Raw genomic sequence first — 5965 nt, forward strand, 5'->3', positions numbered from 1 at the left:
TAGCCAGAAGTCTGACTTCCCCTAGGAATTCCCTCCCTCAGGGAAGAGGTGGGTCCTTCATCTCTGCTTCACTCCCTTCTGTGGTTGGGACCAGACTTTTCCTACGCAAGTTGCAAGTTGCTAAGTTCAAAGAAAAGTTCTAGAACGTGTGCAAGAAACCTCACCGGGTCCTTCTCCTACCTCATATCTATCAGGTCAGGGATCCCTGAGGTTTCTAATTCCAGAAAAATACACACAAAGATTTGCCTCTAATTTCCAGAGTTCAGGACCCTGAAGTTACCCATGGTTAAGGATCCCTCCTGGGGGTGTCCTTTGATCTGTGAGTCATTGCTGACAGCAGGGAGCTGGACAAAGAGGAGGGGAGGACCAGGAGGAGGGTCTGGGCAGAAACGGGAAGTGGCCAGGGCACTGCCCCAGGAAACCAGGGTTTGGCTTGGGTTTCTTGGCTCCCTTGTCCTTCTCCAGGAGAGCTCAGGGATACTCAGGGGCAGCAGGTTGGAGCTGGGGGTCTGAGGGACAGGAAGGGGACAGGAAGCAGCTGAGGTGACCCAAGAGTGTTACAAGGTGACACTCCACACTTGCTTCAGGACCAGAGGACAGGGAAGGCAGCAAAGGAAGGGGAGAGGAAAAGGTTTTACTGGACTCCATTTGGGGCAGGGACTGGGCTAATAATCGCATCACATTTCCACACTGTGATAAGCCACTGCCGCAGGAATTAACATTCCTGTTTTACACAGGAGGGAGCAGACTCTGCATGAGGGCAGGGCTGTCTCTGGCCCAGTTTCACATAGCCAGTTAGATGGTAGGGCTGAGATTTCAAATTCAGACCCAACAAACACCAAAGCTGGGATCCCCCCTAATCTAGGGCACTGGGACAGACTCAAACTGCAAACCCATTGGCTGCCAGGGGGCAGTTCCTGCTCTCGATCCTCCTCTGATACCACCACAAGCCCTTCCACACATCCCCTTCTGTTATTTGCAGGAAGTGATAGGGAAGTTCCGAACGAGCTGTGAGCACCAGGTCCCTTCCCCTCTGCCCTCACCCTGATGGCTTGACCCGGTCCCCCCACCTGCATCTTATCCCGGGTCTTGGGTTTACAAGCTGCTCTGGTCTTCCCTGACTGTTCAAGGTCATCGGGGCAACCACAAGTACAGAGAGAGGCCTTCCAGGTCTCCAACTTCCAGGAGGCAGCAAAAAGATTTTTTTTTTTTTAATTAAGAACCATATAGTTGATACAGACACCGGGACATTTAGGAGGGACGGGAGGCAGAGCCCGAAGCCCAAGACCTTGGAGTTAGACTTGGGTTCTAGGTCTAGCCCCACTCCTTTCCGGCGTGACCCTGGGCAAGCGTATTCACTTCTCTGAGTTTCAATTTTCTCCCCTATTAAATGAGTAATAATAACTGCCTCCCAGAGGTATTAGAAGAATGAAGTAATGGGGCACCTGGGTGGCTCAGATGGTTAAGCGTCTGCCTTCGGCTCAGGTTATGATCCCAGGGTCCTGGGATCAAGCCCTGCATCGGGCTCCCTGCTCGGCGGGGAGTCTGCCTCTCCTCCTCCCTCTGCTTCTCCCCCTGCTTGTGCTCTCTCTCTCTCTCTCTCTCTGTATCTCTGTGTCTCGAATGAATAAATAAAAAAATCTTTAAAAAAAAAAGAAGATTGAAGTAAAAAGATGAACCCAAAGACCCCAGGCTCCCAGTAAGCAACCTGTGCATAGCCACGTAGCTTCTCACTGCTTCATTTTTAATCAGTAGGGCATTGGGGGGGAGGTACTTTGAAATTCCAAATAGGAAACAAATATAATGAGAAATAATTTTTAAAAGCTGGTGTTGATTGGACACTCTTCACATCTGTCAAATGGAAATCATAGTAGTACCTACCTCAGAGGGTTGTTTGGGATTTGATGAGAATTTACGAAAAGCTCATGACATTCTCTAATAGAATATTAGCATATGTAAATGATTCCTATTACTGACCACACTCTCCTGATTTTCACAGGGACACCATATACAGGCGAGAAAAAATGGCCACACCGAGAACAAAGTAGAAAGCTTAAATTCAAGGAGATTTGTGTTGTGCTTTGGAAAGAACTTTCTAATTGCAACTTGTGTGTAATTAAGTCCCCTCTGGATATTATGGGGTCTTTTCCCTTCACGGACATTAAGAGATGGAACACTCTGTCTCTGGGGCTGCTAGATAGGGCCCTGGATGGAGGCCGGGCTTAAAGCTTATGTCCAGGAGATCAACCTTTGCAAAAAGCATTGCTATTATTCATACTATATTGATGCATTACAAATCATATTCTGATCTCCTTCTAAATCTTTTCTGCAAGATCATATAGTAGAAAAATAATAACAAATGACTAGAGTGAGCTATTAACTGTTTACTCGATGGCATGCTCTAGAACTTTTAGAAATAACATGTGAACCAAGTCAATATGTGGAAATCCACAGATGAAGTAACGTTGAGAAAAACAGAATAGGAAATGGCATGAAGTGCTAACTTTATAAAAGCCACAAAGCTCAGAAGGGCATTTGGAATAAGTATCGATCAGGTTTTATTTTCTCTCAAGTCGCCGAAGGCCATTATAGGCATCTTAAATATATATCTGTAATGGGATGATAGGTGCGTTTAGGGTAGCGGAAATACTGTCTCTAATACTGTAATGGTGGATACATGTCATTATACATTTGTCGAAACCCATGGAATGTACACCACAAAGCATAAACCGTAACGTGAATTATAGACTGGTGATAATGATGTGTCACTGCAGGCTCGTGATTGTCTCAAAGGCACCACTCTGGTGGGAGATGTTGATAATTCGGGGAGCTGTGTGTGTACTGGAGCAAGGGGTATATAGGGGTGTTCTTTTTTTTTTTTTTAAGTGGGCTCCACCCCAAGCATGGAGCCCGGTACAGGGCCTGAACTCACGACCCTGAGATCAAGACCTGAGCTGATGAGGTGGCTGGATGGTTCGGTCAGTTAAAGCATCCAACTCTTGGGTGCCTGGGTGGCTCAGTTGGTTAAGCGACTGCCTTCGGCTCAGGTCATGATCCTGGAGTCCCGGGATCGAGTCCCATGTCGGGCTCCTTGCTCAGCAGGGGGTCTGCTTCTCCCTCTGACCCTCCCCCCTCTCATGTGCTCTCTCTCTCTCTCAAATAAATAAATAAAATCTTAAAAAAAAAAAAAGCATCCAACTCTTGATCTCAGCTCAGGTCTCAATCTCAGGGTTGTGAGTTCAAGCCCCATGTTGGGCTCCATGCTGGGCACATGGAGCTTACTTTAAATTTTTTTTTTTTTTTTTTATTCATGAAAGTCAGAGAGAGGGAGAGAGAAGCAGAGGCAGAGGGAGAAGCAGGCTCCCCGCCTAGCAGGGAGCCCGATGCGGGACTCGATCCCAGGACCCTAGGATCATGACCTGAGCCAAAGGCAGACGCTTAACCGTCTGAACCACCCAGGCGCCCCATATGGAGCTTACTTTAAAATAAATAAATAAATAAAATAAAAGACCCAAGCTGAGATCAAGAGTCAGATGTTTAACCGACTGCGCCACCCAGTTGCCCCAAGGAAGTGCTCAATTTTCAACACAATTTTGCTGTGAACCTAAAATTGCTCAAAAGAACAAAATCGATGAAAACAATATAAAGCTGTGTTGGGATATGAATTGATAATGCACTAAATGTATATATTATCATATATATGTTATTTTCCCTTCAATAAACCTGGTATCTTGCCATTTGCTCAGAAACATAAACATAAACATAAATCTTAGAAAAAAGAAGTCATGAGAGTGATGGTGGTTCTGAGTTTCTGGTTTGGGAGAGAGGGCCCCCCTTTTCCATCAGATAAGGAAGAGATGTGATCCCCACTTTTGGCCCCTACTGGGACCTGACCCTCCCTCTCTGGGTAACCCTAGGCCCTTCCTAGGCCCTGTCAAAGCCCCGATGATACCACCAGCCAGTTGGGAGCCTGAGCACATGGAGATGCTACAAGGACCCAGCAGCAACTGTGACAGGCAAAGCCAATGGCTCTGGTCTGAAACAGCCCCCCTCCAGGCTCAACCTGCTCATACCCAACTTCCTGATGAGCAGGCAGGACTTCCCATCCCAAGCCATGACGTGTTCATGAGCTTTGTAAGAGCAGTAAGAGGCTGGGCTAAAAATCCAACCGATTTTTTTTTTTTTTTAGTAATAAATTTTCCTCAGAGTTTTGCATAAAGAAAAGAATATTTAGCCATGAAAAATATAATAAATACAAGGCACACAACCCTGCCCGGCCCCCTCCTCTTGCTGCAAGCATACTAAGATCTCTGCTGGAGCTGAGGGTATGGTTCCACAGAGCAGGGGCAAGGCCCCTCTTCTTTAAGGTCTCCAAGGGCACGCCCTGGTGATGGAATCATCAGGGCATGAGGAGACAGGATGCCCTCAGGGACACACATAAGTGTCTGCTGTGATCTGTAGTATACTCTGTACTTTTTGTGGTTATCCAGGGGTGGGGAGCATTACCGGCATGTGCAAATGGCCTGAGGTCTTCTGTTTTGATGAGGAGGCTCAGCCTGTTACCTGGAGGTCCCTATTCTCCACGGACCACACACCACTAAGATTTTTTTTTTTAAGATTTTTATTTTATTTATTTGACAGAGAGAGAGACAGCGAGAGAGGGAACAACAAGCAGGGGGAGTGGGAGAGGGAGAAGCAGGCTTCCCGTGGAGCAGGGAGTCCGATGCGGGGCTCGATCCCAGGACCCTGGGATCCTGACCTGAGCCGAAGGCAGACGCTTAACAACTGAGCCACCCAGGCGCCCCACCACTAAGATTGTTGAGGGCAGGGGCCTGTGCCCCAGATTCTCTTCCCCACGGCAGAGTGCCAGGAACACAGGGCTATAGAAGATCTCATTTTTGAGCATCCTCTGTGTACCACATGTACAAAGATGGGCCAGATCCAGTATACCCTGCCCCCAGCAATGAAATGGAAACCCCGTGTGGGGTCACAGGAGGCTAGGCCTGGCTTCAGAATGCCAGACTTCTAATCTGAGCAGTGCCACTAATAACTGGCCTCTGTTCTTTTGTATCTTTGGTTCAAGTACAAATGCTGTGAAATCATTACAACAAAAGGCAGAGGATGCAGAGCTACCAAAAAAGTCATCTGAGGGCTCCTCCCCCAACTTCCCAATCTCAGTTCACAGTGCCACCCAACTGCCCAAGCCAAAACCAGGAAGTTGCCCTTGACCCTTCTCCTCCCTCACCCGCAAGTACAAGGAAATATCAAACCCTATTTCCAAATTCTACTTCCAAACCACAGCTGAAGTCCGACACATTTTTCCATTCCTGCTGCCACCACCATGGTGCAAGCCACCATTATCGCTCATCTGGACAGCTGCAATCAATCTACTTCCAGAACGCTCTTTTTAAAATGCACATCTGGTCATGTCACCGCCTTACATAATACAGTGACTGTCCACTGCTCTTAGGAAAACAAAGCCCACATCCTAGCACCGCCTGCATTACCTGGCCAAACTCTCCCGGAGTTAACGACTGAGCTGCTCTCCGCCCCCAGAGCTCCTGGTACTTGGCAAAGTTGCCAGGGAGCCCACCAGACTCAGGCCCTATACATAAGCTGTTCCCTCTGCCCGGAATCTCATCCCTGCTGATCCATCCTGATTCATCGTTTAAGTCAGCCTAGACATTGCTGCCTTCTCAGGCCTCCTGGTCTAGGCTCGAGTCCCCGCTAATTCTTCATGGTACGAGCTACAACAATTGTAATTTAAATATTTGCTTTCACACTTATTTTGTTAATGCCTGCTCCCCATGTAGCTGTAGGCTCCATCCCAGGGTAAGGAATTGCTGCATCTGCCTTATGCCACTGAGTAACTATAGCATCTAGCCCAGTAGTGCTTGACCTTGGATGGATGGATGCTTGGATGGATGGATGGATGGATGGATGGATGGATGGATGGATGGATGGA

Source organism: Neomonachus schauinslandi, chromosome 11, assembly GCF_002201575.2.
Source record: "Neomonachus schauinslandi chromosome 11, ASM220157v2, whole genome shotgun sequence".
Taxonomy (NCBI): domain Eukaryota; kingdom Metazoa; phylum Chordata; class Mammalia; order Carnivora; family Phocidae; genus Neomonachus; species Neomonachus schauinslandi.